Source organism: Oncorhynchus keta, chromosome 23, assembly GCF_023373465.1.
Source record: "Oncorhynchus keta strain PuntledgeMale-10-30-2019 chromosome 23, Oket_V2, whole genome shotgun sequence".
NCBI lineage: Eukaryota > Metazoa > Chordata > Actinopteri > Salmoniformes > Salmonidae > Oncorhynchus > Oncorhynchus keta.
Genome location: NC_068443.1, coordinates 39,496,563 through 39,514,247, shown reverse-complemented (window position 1 = coordinate 39,514,247; position 17,685 = coordinate 39,496,563). Strand labels below are relative to the sequence as shown.

General features: G+C 42.3%; 11 non-coding genes across 11 annotated transcripts; all 11 read right to left on the bottom strand.

Annotated features, from left to right (window-relative positions):
• Window positions 1-202: 202 nt before the first annotated feature.
• trnav-cac (transfer RNA valine (anticodon CAC)) lies at window positions 203-275 on the bottom strand. Its single transcript has one exon. It is a non-coding gene; the product is annotated as a tRNA-Val (tRNA).
• A 441-nt stretch (window positions 276-716) lies between these two features.
• Window positions 717-789, bottom strand: trnav-cac (transfer RNA valine (anticodon CAC)). Its single transcript has one exon. It is a non-coding gene; the product is annotated as a tRNA-Val (tRNA).
• Window positions 790-5,973: 5,184 nt separating this feature from the next.
• On the bottom strand, window positions 5,974-6,047 carry trnav-cac (transfer RNA valine (anticodon CAC)). The gene has a single exon. It is a non-coding gene; the product is annotated as a tRNA-Val (tRNA).
• A 1,135-nt stretch (window positions 6,048-7,182) lies between these two features.
• trnav-cac (transfer RNA valine (anticodon CAC)) lies at window positions 7,183-7,255 on the bottom strand. The gene has a single exon. It is a non-coding gene; the product is annotated as a tRNA-Val (tRNA).
• A 1,138-nt stretch (window positions 7,256-8,393) lies between these two features.
• trnav-cac (transfer RNA valine (anticodon CAC)) lies at window positions 8,394-8,466 on the bottom strand. Its single transcript has one exon. It is a non-coding gene; the product is annotated as a tRNA-Val (tRNA).
• Window positions 8,467-9,603: 1,137 nt separating this feature from the next.
• On the bottom strand, window positions 9,604-9,676 carry trnav-cac (transfer RNA valine (anticodon CAC)). Its single transcript has one exon. It is a non-coding gene; the product is annotated as a tRNA-Val (tRNA).
• Window positions 9,677-10,813: 1,137 nt separating this feature from the next.
• Window positions 10,814-10,886, bottom strand: trnav-cac (transfer RNA valine (anticodon CAC)). The gene has a single exon. It is a non-coding gene; the product is annotated as a tRNA-Val (tRNA).
• A 1,138-nt stretch (window positions 10,887-12,024) lies between these two features.
• Window positions 12,025-12,097, bottom strand: trnav-cac (transfer RNA valine (anticodon CAC)). Its single transcript has one exon. It is a non-coding gene; the product is annotated as a tRNA-Val (tRNA).
• Window positions 12,098-13,235: 1,138 nt separating this feature from the next.
• trnav-cac (transfer RNA valine (anticodon CAC)) lies at window positions 13,236-13,308 on the bottom strand. The gene has a single exon. It is a non-coding gene; the product is annotated as a tRNA-Val (tRNA).
• Window positions 13,309-14,446: 1,138 nt separating this feature from the next.
• Window positions 14,447-14,519, bottom strand: trnav-cac (transfer RNA valine (anticodon CAC)). Its single transcript has one exon. It is a non-coding gene; the product is annotated as a tRNA-Val (tRNA).
• Window positions 14,520-16,863: 2,344 nt separating this feature from the next.
• Window positions 16,864-16,936, bottom strand: trnav-cac (transfer RNA valine (anticodon CAC)). Its single transcript has one exon. It is a non-coding gene; the product is annotated as a tRNA-Val (tRNA).
• Window positions 16,937-17,685: the final 749 nt, after the last annotated feature.

Below are 17,685 nucleotides of genomic sequence, written 5' to 3'. Positions count from 1 at the left end.
TTTGAATCATTATGTACCTCAGACCACACGTAGCAGGAATATTTTCAGAGCACCCAAGATAGCCACACATGCAGAGTACGTTACGCGACTAAAAAAGGTAAGTCTGAATACCAAATACTGAGAAGTGCGAAGGAAAAGCATGAATTCCAAAATTGGGACCGAGCCCTTACTGAATAGGCTTACTGTCCAATTTGTTCAAATTTGTTTCCACCCGGTTTCGAACCGGGGACCTTTCGCGTGTGAGGCGAACGTGATAACCACTACACTACCGAAACTACAATACAAAAAGAGGTGTCATGGAAAATATTAGGAATGCCCACAAGTTTACCTCACATAATATCCCAAAGTGAGTACCACAGAAAGAGCCATAAAATACCCATTAAAAACTAGCGGTCAAACAGGAAAATGGTTCCAATCATTTTTCCACCCTTCATGTTCCCCACAGGGGATTTTAAAAACACTTAAAATAAGAGCTGTGTTTCTTGTCGGCTTACCCTGGAGTGGTAAACTATTTGAATCATGATGTACCTCAGACCACACGTAGCATGAATATTTTCAGAGCACCCAAGATAGCCACACATGCAGAGTACGTTACGCGACTAAAAAAGGTAAGTCTGAATACCAAATACTGAGAAGTGCAGAAGGAAAAGCATGAATTCCAAAAAAACGGGACAGAGCCCTTAGTGAATAGGCTTACTGTCCAATTTGTTCAAATTTGTTTCCGCCCGGTCTCGAACCGGGGACCTTTCGCGTGTGAGGCAAACGTGATAACCACTACACTACGGAAACCTAATGAGTGGAATACTAAGGGTGTGGCTGACTTTGGCGGGGTGGGACATTTATCGTTCTCAGAACCTTTTGAAGATCTGAAATTACTTAGTCCATTAATTAAGCAATAAGGCTTGAGAAGCCGGGAATTATGAGTTATTTTTAAAATATGTGTTTTATTAATAAAAACGATATGTTATCGCTTTGTCATTATGGGGCATTGTGTGTAGATAGATTTATTTTATTTCGTCCATTTTAGTATAAGTCTGTAATGTAACATTACATTACATTTACATTTACATTTAAGTCATTTAGCAGACGCTCTTATCCAGAGCGACTTACAAATTGGTGCATACACCTTATGACATCCAGTGGAACAGCCACTTTACAATAGTGCATCTAAATCTTTTAGGGGGGGGGGGGTGAGAAGGATTACTTACCCTATCCTAGGTATTTCTTGAAGAGGTGGGGTTTCAGGTGTCTCCGGAAGGTGGTGATTGACTCCGCTGTCCTGGCGTCGTGAGGGAGTTTGTTCCACCATTGGGGGCCAGAGCAGCGAAAAAAGTTTTGACTGGGCTGAGCGGGAACTGTACTTCCTCAGTGGTAGGGAGGCGAGCAGGCCAGAGGTGGATGAACGCAGTGCCCTTGTTTGGGTGTAGGGCCTGATCAGAGCCTGGAGGTACTGAGGTGCCGTTCCCCTCACAGCTCCGTAGGCAAGCACCATGGTCTTGTAAATGACGGATGCGAGCTTCAACTGGAAGCCAGTGGAGAGAGCGGAGGAGCGGGGTGACGTGAGAGAACTTGGGAAGGTTGAACACCAGACGGGCTAAATGCGGCCTTCTGGATGAGTTGTAGGGGTTTAATGGCACAGGCAGGGGAGCCCAGCCAACAGCGAAATTGCAGTAATCAAGACGGGAGATGAAAAGTGCCTGGATTAGGACCTGCGCCGCTTCCTGTGTGAGGCAGGGTCGTACTCTGCGGATGTTGTAGAGCATGAACCTACAGGAACGGGACACCGCCTTGATGTTAGTTGAGAACGACAGGGTGTTGTCCAGGATCACGCCAAGGTTCTTAGCGCTCTGGGAGGAGGACACAATGGAGTTGTCAAACCGTGATGGCGAGATCATGGAACGGGCAGTCCTTCCCCGGGAGGAAGAGGAGCTCCGTCTTGCTGAGGTTCAGCTTGAGGTGGTGATCCGTCATCCACACTGATATGTCTGCCAGACATGCAGAGATGCGATTCGCCACCTGGTCATCAGAAGGGGGAAAGGAGAAGATTAATTGTGTGTCGTCTGCATAGCAATGATAGGAGAGACCATGTGAGGTTATGACAGAGCCAAGTGACTTGGTGTATAGCGAGAATAAGAGAGGGCCTAGAACAGAGCCCTGGGGGACACCAGTGGTGAGAGCGCGTGGTGAGGAGACAGATTCTCGCCACGCCACCTGGTAGGAGCGACCTGTCAGGTAGGACGCAATCCAACGTGAAACCGCGCATGGAGATGCCCAACTCGGAGAGGGTGGAGAGGAGGATCTGATGGTTCACAGTATCGAAGGCAGCCGATAATCTAGAAGGATGAGAGCAGAGGAGAGAGAGTTAGCTTTATTAGTGCGGAGCGCCTCCGTGATGTGTGAGAAGAGCACTCTCAGTTGAATGACTAGTCTTGAAACCTGACTGATTTGGATCAAGAAGGTCATTCTGAAAGATAGCGGTAGAGCTGGCCAAGGACGGCACGCTCAAGAGTTTTGGAGAGAAAAGAGAGAAGGGATACTGGTCTGTAGTTGTTGACATCGGAGGGATCGAGTGTAGGTTTTTTTAGAAGGGGTGCAACTCTCGCTCTCTTGAAGACGGAAGGGACGTGCCAGCGGTCAGGGATGAGTTGTGAGTCTGAGGTGAGGTACAGAGAAAGGTCTCCGGAAATGGTCTGGAGAAGATTGAGGGGATAGGGTCAAGCGGGCAGGTTGTTGGGCAGCAATAGGCCGTCCAAGACTGTTTCAAACCATTTCATCTGGAGAGAGAGGGAAAAGAATATGGTCAGAGCATAGGGTAACCACACACTGTGACAAACCAATAGGGTGTGTTTGACTTTGCAAACGAGGATCGGATCTTACCTCTTTTCAAAATGGTTGACAAAGTCATCTGCAGAGAGGGAGGGGGGGAGGAGGATAGGGAGGAGAAGGTGGCAAAGAGCTTCCTAGGGTTAGAGGCAGATGCTTGGAATTTTAAAATGGTAGAAAGTGGCTTTTTATTAGCAGAGACAGAAGGAAAATGTTAATCAGGGATGGGATGCCAGGTCCGCAGGGAGGCGATTTTTTTCCTCCATTTCCGCTCGGCTGCCCGGAGCCCTGTTCTGTGAGCTCGCAATGAGTATCGAGCCACGGAGCGGGAGGGGAGGACCGAGCCGGCCTGGAGGATAGGGGACATAGAGAGTCAAAGGATGCAGAAAGGGAGGAGAGGAGGGTTGAGGAGGCAGAATCAGGAGATAGGTTGGAGAAGGTTTGAGCAGAGGGAAGAGATGATAGGATGGAAGAGGAGAGAGTAGCGGGGGAAGAGCTGGTTGGGACGGCGCGATACCATCCGAGTAGAACCAGTGTGGGAAGTGTTGGATGAGAGCGAGAGGGAAAAATGATACAAGGTAGTGGTCGGAGACTTGGAGGGAGTTGCAATGAGGTTTTAGTGGAAGAACAGCATCTAGTAAAGATGAGGTCAAGCGTATTGCCTGCCTTGTGAGTAGGGGGAAGGTGAGAGGGTGAGGTCAAAAGAGGAGAGGAGTGGAAAGAAGGAGGCAGAGAGGAATGAGTCAAAGGTAGACGTGGGGAGGTTAAAGTCGCCCAGAACTGTGAGAGGTGAGCCGTCCTCAGGAAAGGAGCTTATCAAGGCATCAAGCTCATTGATGAACTCTCCAAGGGAACCTGGAGGGCCATAAATGATAAACAGCTTGAAAGGGCTGGTAACTGTGACAGCATGGAATTCAAAGGAGGCGATAGACAGATGGGTAAGGGGAGAAAGAGAGAAAGACCACTTGGGAGAGATGAGGATCCAAATGCCACCACCCCGCTGACCAGAAGCTCTCGGGGTGTGCGAGAACACGTGGGCACGACTGAAACTAGCAGTAGGAAAAGTAGCAGTGTTATCTGTGGTGATCCATGTTTCCGTCAGTGCCAAGAAGTGAGGGACTGGAGGAGGCATAATACTGAGATGAACTCTGCCTTGTTGGTTCCAATCAGATCGGCAGTTCCAGAGGCTACCGGAGAAACCTGGAACTCCACGTGGTTTCTTGTCGGCTTACGCCTGGGACCACCAGATTCATTATGGACCTCAGACCACGCGGTGTGGAGCGTTTGTGTGGTCTGTGCAGAGAGGAGAGAACAGGGATAGACAGACACATAGTTGACAGGCTACAGAAGAGGCTACGCTAATGCAAGGAGATTGGAATGACAAGTGGACTACACGTCTCGAATGTTCAGATAGTTAATCTTCTGTAGCAAGAATCTTATTGACTAAAATGATTAAAATGATACAGTACTGCTGAAGTAGGCTAGCTGGCAGTGGCTGCGTTGTTGACACTACACTAATCAAGTCTCAGAACCGTTGAAAATGTAATAGTTTCTACAGTGCTACTATTCGGGGGCGAGCTGGCTATTAGCAGTGTTGATTAAAATATTTGTTTTATTAAAAAACGATAATTATTGCTGGTCATTATGGGGTATAACCTAGAAAATTTTATTTTATTTCTACCAATTTAAAATAACAACAATAACAAAATGTGGAAAAAAGTAAGGGGTCTGAAAACTTTCCGAATGCACTGTACCTATGCAGGCTAGCTTCTATTCCTTTGCTAGCCAGCCAACTAAATCTATCACACAATCACATCAAGCAGCTGAAATGACAGAAAACGATCAACATTTTTGTTTGTCTTACCTTGGATTATATTGCCATTTCTTTGGATATATCCATTACAATGACCCTGATAAATGCATTTGCCTGGCTCAGAGAAGCTGTCAGTCTGTTCACATTCATACAGATCGCACGGTGGAGGTCCCCAAAAAAACGGCAACATTGATCCACAGGTCGGAGAGGTAGACAGCAAGGTTTAGATAAACCACAACTGTTTCAAACCAAATGCTAGCCTCTGGGTATTGGGAAATATTGAATATGACCTTTCGCGTGTGAGGCGAACGTGATAACCACTACACTACTGAAACTACAATACAAAAAGAGGAAGTCGTGGAAAATATTAGGAATGCCCACAAGTTTACCTCACATAATATCCCAAAGTGAGTACCACAGAAAGAGCCATAATACCCATTAAAAACTAGCGGTCAAACAGGAAAATGGTTCCAATCATTTTTCCACCCTTCATGTTCCCGGGATTTTACGCTTAAAATAAGGGCTGTGTTTCTTGTCAACCCTGGAGTGGTAAACTATTTGGGATTTTAAAAACACTTAAAATAAGGGCTGTGTTTCTTGTCGGCTTACCCTGGAGTGGTAAACTATTTGAATCATTATGGACCTCAGACCACACGTAGCAGGAATATTTTCAGAGCACCCAAGATAGCCACACATGCAGAGTACGTTACGCGACTAAAAAAGGTAAGTCTGAATACCAAATACTGAGAAGTGCGAAGGAAAAGCATGAATTCCAAAATTGGGACCGAGCCCTTAGTGAATAGGCTTACTGTCCAATTTGTTCAAATTTGTTTCCGCCCGGTTTCGAACCGGGGACCTTTCGCGTGTGAGGTGAACGTGATAACCACTACACTACTGACACTACAATACAAAAAGAGGAAGTCGTGGAAAATATTAGGAATGCCCACAAGTTTACCTCACATAATATCCCAAAGTGAGTACCACAGAAAGAGCCATAATACCCATTAAAAACTAGCGGTCAAACAGGAAAATGGTTCCAATCATTTTTCCACCCTTCATGTTCCCCACAGGGGATTTTAAAAACACTTAAAATAAGGGCTGTGTTTCTTGTCGGCTTACCCTGGAGTGGTAAACTATTTGAATCATTATGGACCTCAGACCACACGTAGCAGGAATATTTTCAGAGCACCCAAGATAGCCACACATGCAGAGTACGTTACGCGACTAAAAAGGTAAGTCTGAATACCAAATACTGAGAAGTGCGAAGGAAAAGCATGAATTCCAAAATTGGGACAGAGCCCTTAGTGAATAGGCTTACTGTCCAATTTGTTCAAATTTGTTTCCGCCCGGTCTCGAACCGGGGACCTTTCCACGTGTGAGGAGAACGTGATAACCACTACACTACGGAAACCTAATGAGTGGAATACTAAGGGTGTGGCTGACTTTGGCGGGGTGGGACATTTATCGTTCTCAGAACCAAATGAAAATCTGAAATGACTTAGTCCATTAATTAAGCAATAAGGCTTGAGAAGCCGGGAATTATGAGGTATTTAATATTTGTTTTATTAATAAAAACGATATGTTATCGCTTTGTCATTATGGGGCATTGTGTGTAGATTGATTTTATTTTATTTCGTCCATTTTAGTATAAGTCTGTAATGTAACAAAATGTGGAATAAAGTAAGGGGTCTGAAAACTTTCCCAATGCACTGTACCTATGCAGGCTAGCTTCTATTCCTTTGCTAGCCAGCCAACTAAATCTATCACACAATCACATCAAGCAGCTGTAATGACAGAAAACGATCTACATTTTTGTTTGTTTTACCTTGGATTATATTGCCATTTCTTTGGATATATTCATTACAATGACCCTGATAAATGCATTTGCCTGGCTCAGAGAAGCTGTCAGTCTGTTCACATTCATACAGATCGCACGGTGGAGGTCCCCAAAAAAACGGCAACATTGATCCACAGGTCGGAGAGGTAGACAGCAAGGTTTAGATAAACCACAACTGTTTCAAACCAAATGCTAGCCTCTGGGCATTGGGAAATATTGAATATGACCTTTCACGTGTGAGGCGAACGTGATAACCACTACACTACTGAAACTACAATACAAAAAGAGGAAGTCGTGGAAAATATTAGGAATGCCCACAAGTTTACCTCACATAATATCCCAAAGTGAGTACCACAGAAAGAGCCATAATACCCATTAAAAACTAGCGGTCAAACAGGAAAATGGTTCCAATCATTTTTCCACCCTTCATGTTCCCCACAGGGGATTTTAAAAACACTTAAAATAAGGGCTGTGTTTCTTGTCGGCTTACCCTGGAGTGGTAAACTATTTTAATCATTATGGACCTCAGACCACACGGAGCAGGAATATTTTAAGAGCACCCAAGATAGCCACACATGCAGAGTGGCGTTACGCGACAAAAAAGGTAAGTCTGAATACCAAATACTGAGAAGTGCGAAGGAAAAGCATGAATTCCGAAATTGGGACCGAGCCCTTAGTGAATAGGCTTACTGTCCAATTTGTTCAAATTTGTTTCCGCCCGGTTTCGAACCGGGGACCTTTCGCGTGTGAGGCGAACGTGATAACCACTACACTACAGAAACCTAATGAGTGGAATACTAAGGGTGTGGCTGACTTTGGCGGGGTGGGACATTTATCATTCTCAGAACCTATTGAAGATCTGAAATTACTTAGTCCATTAATTAAGCAATAAGGCTTGAGAAGCCGGGAATTATGAGGTATTTTTAAAATATTTGTTTTATTAATAAAAACGATATGTTATCGCTTTGTCATTATGGGGCATTGTGTGTAGATAGATTTTATTTTATTTCGTCCATTTTAGTATAAGTCTGTAATGTAACAAAATGTGGAAAAAAGTAAGGGGTCTGAAAACTTTCCGAATGCACTGTACCTATGCAGGCTAGCTTCTATTCCTTTGCTAGCCAGCCAACTAAATCTATCACACAATCACATCAAGCAGCTGAAATGACAGAAAACGATCTACATTTTTGTTTGTTTTACCTTGGATTATATTGCCATTTCTTTGGATATATCCATTACAATGACCCTGATAAATGCATTTGCCTGGCTCAGAGAAGCTGTCAGTCTGTTCACATTCATACAGATCGCACGGTGGAGGTCCCCAAAAAAACGGCAACATTGATCCACAGGTCGGAGAGGTAGACAGCAAGGTTTAGATAAACCACAACTGTTTCAAACCAAATGCTAGCCTCTGGGCATTGGGAAATATTGAATATGACCTTTCGCGTGTGAGGCGAACGTGATAACCACTACACTACTGAAACTACAATACAAAAAGAGGAAGTCGTGGAAAATATTAGGAATGCCCACAAGTTTACCTCACATAATATCCCAAAGTGAGTACCACAGAAAGAGCCATAATACCCATTAAAAACTAGCGGTCAAACAGGAAAATGGTTCCAATCATTTTTCCACCCTTCATGTTCCCCACAGGGGATTTTAAAAACACTTAAAATAAGGGCTGTGTTTCTTGTCGGCTTACCCTGGAGTGGTAAACTATTTGAATCATTATGGACCTCAGACCACACGTAGCAGGAATATATTCAGAGCACCCAAGCTAGCCACACATGCAGAATGCGTTACGCGACAAAAAAGGTAAGTCTGAATACCAAATACTGAGAAGTGCGAAGGAAAAGCATGAATTCCAAAATTGGGACCGAGCCCTTAGTGAATAGGCTTACTGTCCAATTTGTTCAAATTTGTTTCCGCCCGGTCTCGAACCGGGGACCTTTCGCGTGTGAGGCGAACGTGATAACCACTACACTACGGAAACCTAATGAGTGGAATACTAAGGGTGTGGCTGACTTTGGCGGGGTGGGACATTTATCGTTCTCAGAACCTATTGAAGATCTGAAATTACTTAGTCCATTAATTAAGCAATAAGGCTTGAGAAGCCGGGAATTATGAGGTATTTTTAAAATATTTGTTTTATTAATAAAAACGATATGTTATCGCTTTGTCATTATGGGGCATTGTGTGTAGATAGATTTTATTTTATTTCGTCCATTTTAGTATAAGTCTGTAATGTAACAAAATGTGGAAAAAAGTAAGGGGTCTGAAACCTTTCCGAATGCACTGTACCTATGCAGGCTAGCTTCTATTCCTTTGCTAGCCAGCCAACTAAATCTATCACACAATCACATCAAGCAGCTGAAATGACAGAAAACGATCTACATTTTTGTTTGTTTTACCTTGGATTATATTGCCATTTCTTTGGATATATCCATTACAATGACCCTGATAAATGCATTTGCCTGGCTCAGAGAAGCTGTCAGTCTGTTCACATTCATACAGATCGCACGGTGGAGGTCCCCAAAAAACGGCAACATTGATCCACAGGTCGGAGAGGTAGACAGCAAGGTTTAGATAAACCACAACTGTTTCAAACCAAATGCTAGCCTCTGGGCATTGGGAAATATTGAATATGACCTTTCACGTGTGAGGCGAACGTGATAACCACTACACTACTGAAACTACAATACAAAAAAGAAAGTCGTGGAAAATATTAGGAATGCCCACAAGTTTACCTCACATAATATCCCAAAGTGAGTACCACAGAAAGAGCCATAATACCCATTAAAAACTAGCGGTCAAACAGGAAAATGGTTCCAATCATTTTTCCACCCTTCATGTTCCCCACAGGGGATTTTAAAAACACTTAAAATAAGGGCTGTGTTTCTTGTCGGCTTACCCTGGAGTGGTAAACTATTTGAATCATTATGGACCTCAGACCACACGTAGCAGGAATATATTCAGATCGCCCAAGATAGCCACACATGCAGAGTACGTTACGCGACTAAAAAAGGTAAGTCTGAATACCAAATACTGAGAAGTGCGAAGGAAAAGCATGAATTCCGAAATTGGGACCGAGCCCTTAGTGAATAGGCTTACTGTCCAATTTGTTCAAATTTGTTTCCGCCCGGTTTCGAACCGGGGACCTTTCGCGTGTGAGGCGAACGTGATAACCACTACACTACGGAAACCTAATGAGTGGAATACTAAGGGTGTGGCTGACTTTGGCGGGGTGGGACATTTATCGTTCTCAGAACCTATTGAAAATCTGAAATTACTTAGTCCATTAATTAAGCAATAAGGCTTGAGAAGCCGGGAATTATGAGGTATTTTTAAAATATTTGTTTTATTAATAAAAACGATATGTTATCGCTTTGTCATTATGGGGCATTGTGTGTAGATAGATTTTATTTTATTTCGTCCATTTTAGTATAAGTCTGTAATGTAACAAAATGTGGAAAAAAGTAAGGGGTCTGAAAACTTTCCGAATGCACTGTACCTATGCAGGCTAGCTTCTATTCCTTTGCTAGCCAGCCAACTAAATCTATCACACAATCACATCAAGCAGCTGAAATGACAGAAAACGATCTACATTTTTGTTTGTTTTACCTTGGATTATATTGCCATTTCTTTGGATATATCCATTACAATGACCCTGATAAATGCATTTGCCTGGCTCAGAGAAGCTGTCAGTCTGTTCACATTCATACAGATCGCACGGTGGAGGTCCCCAAAAAACGGCAACATTGATCCACAGGTCGGAGAGGTAGACAGCAAGGTTTAGATAAACCACAACTGTTTCAAACCAAATGCTAGCCTCTGGGCATTGGGAAATATTGAATATGACCTTTCGCGTGTGAGGCGAACGTGATAACCACTACACTACTGAAACTACAATACAAAAAGAGGAAGTCGTGGAAAATATTAGGAATGCCCACAAGTTTACCTCACATAATATCCCAAAGTGAGTACCACAGAAAGAGCCATAATACCCATTAAAAACTAGCGGTCAAACAGGAAAATGGTTCCAATCATTTTTCCACCCTTCATGTTCCCCACAGGGGATTTTAAAAACACTTAAAATAAGGGCTGTGTTTCTTGTCGGCTTACCCTGGAGTGGTAAACTATTTGAATCATTATGGACCTCAGACCACACGTAGCAGGAATATATTCAGAGCGCCCAAGCTAGCCACACATGCAGAGTGCGTTACGCGACAAAAAAGGTAAGTCTGAATACCAAATACTGAGAAGTGCGAAGGAAAAGCATGAATTCCAAAATTGGGACCGAGCCCTTAGTGAATAGGCTTACTGTCCAATTTGTTCAAATTTGTTTCCGCCCGGTTTCGAACCGGGGACCTTTCGCGTGTGAGGCGAACGTGATAACCACTACACTACGGAAACCTAATGAGTGGAATACTAAGGGTGTGGCTGACTTTGGCGGGGTGGGACATTTATCGTTCTCAGAACCTATTGAAAATCTGAAATTACTTAGTCCATTAATTAAGCAATAAGGCTTGAGAAGCCGGGAATTATGAGGTATTTTTAAAATATTTGTTTTATTAATAAAAACGATATGTTATCGCTTTGTCATTATGGGGCATTGTGTGTAGATAGATTTTATTTTATTTCGTCCATTTTAGTATAAGTCTGTAATGTAACAAAATGTGGAAAAAAGTAAGGGGTCTGAAAACTTTCCGAATGCACTGTACCTATGCAGGCTAGCTTCTATTCCTTTGCTAGCCAGCCAACTAAATCTATCACACAATCACATCAAGCAGCTGAAATGACAGAAAACGATCAACATTTTTGTTTGTTTTACCTTGGATTATATTGCCATTTCTTTGGATATATCCATTACAATGACCCTGATAAATGCATTTGCCTGGCTCAGAGAAGCTGTCAGTCTGTTCACATTCATACAGATCGCACGGTGGAGGTCCCCAAAAAACGGCAACATTGATCCACAGGTCGGAGAGGTAGACAGCAAGGTTTAGATAAACCACAACTGTTTCAAACCAAATGCTAGCCTCTGGGCATTGGGAAATATTGAATATGACCTTTCGCGTGTGAGGCGAACGTGATAACCACTACACTACTGAAACTACAATACAAAAAGAGGAAGTCGTGGAAAATATTAGGAATGCCCACAAGACTCCCTCACATAATATCCCAAATTGAGTACCACAGAAAGAGCCATAATACCCATTAAAAACTAGCGGTCAAACAGGAAAATGGTTCCAATCATTTTTCCACCCTTCATGTTCCCCACAGGGGATTTTAAAAACACTTAAAATAAGGGCTGTGTTTCTTGTCGGCTTACCCTGGAGTGGTAAACTATTTGAATCATTATGGACCTCAGACCACACGTAGCAGGAATATATTCAGAGCGCCCAAGCTAGCCACACATGCAGAGTGCGTTACGCGACAAAAAAGGTAAGTCTGAATACCAAATACTGAGAAGTGCGAAGGAAAACCATGAATTCAAAAAATTGGGACCGAGCCCTTAGTGAATAGGCTTACTGTCCAATTTGTTCAAATTTGTTTCCGCCCGGTTTCGAACCGGGGACCTTTCGCGTGTGAGGCGAACGTGATAACCACTACACTACGGAAACCTAATGAGTGGAATACTAAGGGTGTGGCTGACTTTGGCGGGGTGGGACATTTATCGTTCTCAGAACCTATTGAAAATCTGAAATTACTTAGTCCATTAATTAAGCAATAAGGCTTGAGAAGCCGGGAATTATGAGGTATTTTTAAAATATTTGTTTTATTAATAAAAACGATATGTTATCGCTTTGTCATTATGGGGCATTGTGTGTAGATAGATTTTATTTTATTTCGTCCATTTTAGTATAAGTCTGTAATGTAACAAAATGTGGAAAAAAGTAAGGGGTCTGAAAACTTTCCGAATGCACTGTACCTATGCAGGCTAGCTTCTATTCCTTTGCTAGCCAGCCAACTAAATCTATCACACAATCACATCAAGCAGCTGAAATGACAGAAAACGATCTACATTTTTGTTTGTTTTACCTTGGATTATATTGCCATTTCTTTGGATATATCCATTACAATGACCCTGATAAATGCATTTGCCTGGCTCAGAGAAGCTGTCAGTCTGTTCACATTCATACAGATCGCACGGTGGAGGTCCCCCAAAAAACGGCAACATTGATCCACAGGTCGGAGAGGTAGACAGCAAGGTTTAGATAAACCACAACTGTTTCAAACCAAATGCTAGCCTCTGGGCATTGGGAAATATTGAATATGACCTTTCGCGTGTGAGGCGAACGTGATAACCACTACACTACTGAAACTACAATACAAAAAGAGGAAGTCGTGGAAAATATTAGGAATGCCCACAAGTTTACCTCACATAATATCCCAAAGTGAGTACCACAGAAAGAGCCATAATACCCATTAAAAACTAGCGGTCAAACAGGAAAATGGTTCCAATCATTTTTCCACCCTTCATGTTCCCCACAGGGGATTTTAAAAACACTTAAAATAAGGGCTGTGTTTCTTGTCGGCTTACCCTGGAGTGGTAAACTATTTGAATCATTATGGACCTCAGACCACACGTAGCAGGAATATATTCAGAGCGCCCAAGCTAGCCACACATGCAGAGTGCGTTACGCGACAAAAAAGGTAAGTCTGAATACCAAATACTGAGAAGTGCGAAGGAAAAGCATGAATTCCAAAATTGGGACCGAGCCCTTAGTGAATAGGCTTACTGTCCAATTTGTTCAAATTTGTTTCCGCCCGGTTTCGAACCGGGGACCTTTCGCGTGTGAGGCGAACGTGATAACCACTACACTACGGAAACCTAATGAGTGGAATACTAAGGGTGTGGCTGACTTTGGCGGGGTGGGACATTTATCGTTCTCAGAACCTATTGAAAATCTGAAATTACTTAGTCCATTAATTAAGCAATAAGGCTTGAGAAGCCGGGAATTATGAGGTATTTTTAAAATATTTGTTTTATTAATAAAAACGATATGTTATCGCTTTGTCATTATGGGGCATTGTGTGTAGATAGATTTTATTTTATTTCATCCATTTTAGTATAAGTCTGTAATGTAACAAAATGTGGAAAAAAGTAAGGGGTCTGAAAACTTTCCGAATGCACTGTACCTATGCAGGCTAGCTTCTATTCCTTTGCTAGCCAGCCAACTAAATCTATCACACAATCACATCAAGCAGCTGAAATGACAGAAAACGATCTACATTTTTGTTTGTTTTACCTTGGATTATATTGCCATTTCTTTGGATATATCCATTACAATGACCCTGATAAATGCATTTGCCTGGCTCAGAGAAGCTGTCAGTCTGTTCACATTCATACAGATCGCACGGTGGAGGTCCCCAAAAAACGGCAACATTGATCCACAGGTCGGAGAGGTAGACAGCAAGGTTTAGATAAACCACAACTGTTTCAAACCAAATGCTAGCCTCTGGGCATTGGGAAATATTGAATATGACCTTTCACGTGTGAGGCGAACGTGATAACCACTACACTACTGAAACTACAATACAAAAAGAGGAAGTCGTGGAAAATATTAGGAATGCCCACAAGACTTACCTCACATAATATCCCAAAGTGAGTACCACAGAAAGAGCCATAATACCCATTAAAAACTAGCGGTCAAACAGGAAAATGGTTCCAATCATTTTTCCACCCTTCATGTTCCCCACAGGGGATTTTAAAAACACTTAAAATAAGGGCTGTGTTTCTTGTCGGCTTACCCTGGAGTGGTAAACTATTTGAATCATTATGGACCTCAGACCACACGTAGCAGGAATATATTCAGAGCGCCCAAGCTAGCCACACATGCAGAATGCGTTACGCGACAAAAAAGGTAAGTCTGAATACCAAATACTGAGAAGTGCGAAGGAAAAGCATGAATTCCAAAATTGGGACCGAGCCCTTAGTGAATAGGCTTACTGTCCAATTTGTTCAAATTTGTTTCCGCCCGGTTTCGAACCGGGGACCTTTCGCGTGTGAGGCGAACGTGATAACCACTACACTACGGAAACCTAATGAGTGGAATACTAAGGGTGTGGCTGACTTTGGCGGGGTGGGACATTTATCGTTCTCAGAACCTATTGAAAATCTGAAATTACTTAGTCCATTAATTAAGCAATAAGGCTTGAGAAGCCGGGAATTATGAGGTATTTTTAAAATATTTGTTTTATTAATAAAAACGATATGTTATCGCTTTGTCATTATGGGGCATTGTGTGTAGATAGATTTTATTTTATTTCGTCCATTTTAGTATAAGTCTGTAATGTAACAAAATGTGGAAAAAAGTAAGGGGTCTGAAAACTTTCCGAATGCACTGTACCTATGCAGGCTAGCTTCTATTCCTTTGCTAGCCAGCCAACTAAATCTATCACACAATCACATCAAGCAGCTGAAATGACAGAAAACGATCTACATTTTTGTTTGTTTTACCTTGGATTATATTGCCATTTCTTTGGATATATCCATTACAATGACCCTGATAAATGCATTTGCCTGGCTCAGAGAAGCTGTCAGTCTGTTCACATTCATACAGATCGCACGGTGGAGGTCCCCAAAAAAACGGCAACATTGATCCACAGGTCGGAGAGGTAGACAGCAAGGTTTAGATAAACCACAACTGTTTCAAACCAAATGCTAGCCTCTGGGCATTGGGAAATATTGAATATGACCTTTCGCGTGTGAGGCGAACGTGATAACCACTACACTACTGAAACTACAATACAAAAAGAGGAAGTCGTGGAAAATATTAGGAATGCCCACAAGTTTACCTCACATAATATCCCAAAGTGAGTACCACAGAAAGAGCCATAATACCCATTAAAAACTAGCGGTCAAACAGGAAAATGGTTCCAATCATTTTTCCACCCTTCATGTTCCCCACAGGGGATTTTAAAAACACTTAAAATAAGGGCTGTGTTTCTTGTCGGCTTACCCTGGAGTGGTAAACTATTTGAATCATTATGGACCTCAGACCACACGTAGCAGGAATATATTCAGAGCGCCCAAGCTAGCCACACATACAGAATGCGTTACGCGACAAAAAAGGTAAGTCTGAATACCAAATACTGAGAAGTGCGAAGGAAAACCATGAATTCAAAAAATTGGGACCGAGCCCTTAGTGAATAGGCTTACTGTCCAATTTGTTCAAATTTGTTTAAGCCCGGTTTCGAACCGGGGACCTTTCGCGTGTAAGGCGAACGTGATAACCACTAAACTACGGAAACCTAGTGAGTGGAATACTATGGGTGTGGCTGACTTCGGCGGGGTGGGACATTTATCGTTCTCAGAACCTATTGAAAATCTGAAATTACTTAGTCCATTAATTAAGCAATAAGGCTTGAGAAGCCGGGAATTATGAGGTATTTTTAAAATATCTGTTTTATTAATAAAAACGATATGTTATCGCTTTGTCATTATGGGGCATTGTGTGTAGATAGATTTTATTTTATTTCGTCCATTTTAGTATAAGTCTGTAATGTAACAAAATGTGGAAAAAGTAAGGGGTCTGAAAACTTTCCGAATGCACTGTACCTATGCAGGCTAGCTTCTATTCCTTTGCTAGCCAGCCAACTAAATCTATCACACAATCACATCAAGCAGCTGAAATGACAGAAAACGATCTACATTTTTGTTTGTTTTACCTTGGATTATATTGCCATTTCTTTGGATATATCCATTACAATGACCCTGATAAATGCATTTGCCTGGCTCAGAGAAGCTGTCAGTCTGTTCACATTCATACAGATCGCACGGTGGAGGTCCCCAAAAAAACGGCAACATTGATCCACAGGTCGGAGAGGTAGACAGCAAGGTTTAGATAAACCACAACTGTTTCAAACCAAATGCTAGCCTCTGGGCATTGGGAAATATTGAATATGACCTTTCGCGTGTGAGGCGAACGTGATAACCACTACACTACTGAAACTACAATACAAAAAGAGGAAGTCGTGGAAAATATTAGGAATGCCCACAAGTTTACCTCACATAATATCCCAAAGTGAGTACCACAGAAAGAGCCATAATACCCATTAAAAACTAGCGGTCAAACAGGAAAATGGTTCCAATCATTTTTCCACCCTTCATGTTCCCCACAGGGGATTTTAAAAACACTTAAAATAAGGGCTGTGTTTCTTGTCGGCTTACCCTGGAGTGGTAAACTATTTGAATCATTATGGACCTCAGACCACACGTAGCAGGAATATATTCAGAGCGCCCAAGCTAGCCACACATGCAGAGTTACGCGACAAAAAAGGTAAGTCTGAATACCAAATACTGAGAAGTGCGAAGGAAAAGCATGAATTCCAAATTGGGACCGAGCCCTTAGTGAATAGGCTTACTGTCCAATTTGTTCAAATTTGTTTCCGCCCGGTTTCGAACCGGGGACCTTTCGCGTGTGAGGCGAACGTGATAACCACTACACTACGGAAACCTAATGAGTGGAATACTAAGGGTGTGGCTGACTTTGGCGGGGTGGGACATTTATCGTTCTCAGAACCTATTGAAAATCTGAAATTACTTAGTCCATTAATTAAGCAATAAGGCTTGAGAAGCCGGGAATTATGAGGTATTTTTAAAATATTTGTTTTATTAATAAAAACGATATGTTATCGCTTTGTCATTATGGGGCATTGTGTGTAGATAGATTTTATTTTATTTCGTCCATTTTAGTATAAGTCTGTAATGTAACAAAATGTGGAAAAAAGTAAGGGGTCTGAAAACTTTCCGAATGCACTGTACCTATGCAGGCTAGCTTCTATTCCTTTGCTAGCCAGCCAACTAAATCTATCACACAATCACATCAAGCAGCTGAAATGACAGAAAACGATCTACATTTTTGTTTGTTTTACCTTGGATTATATTGCCATTTCTTTGGATATATCCATTACAATGACCCTGATAAATGCATTTGCCTGGCTCAGAGAAGCTGTCAGTCTGTTCACATTCATACAGATCGCACGGTGGAGGTCCCCAAAAAACGGCAACATTGATCCACAGGTCGGAGAGGTAGACAGCAAGGTTTAGATAAACCACAACTGTTTCAAACCAAATGCTAGCCTCTGGGCATTGGGAAATATTGAATATGACCTTTCGCGTGTGAGGCGAACGTGATAACCACTACACTACTGAAACTACAATACAAAAAGAGGAAGTCGTGGAAAATATTAGGAATGCCCACAA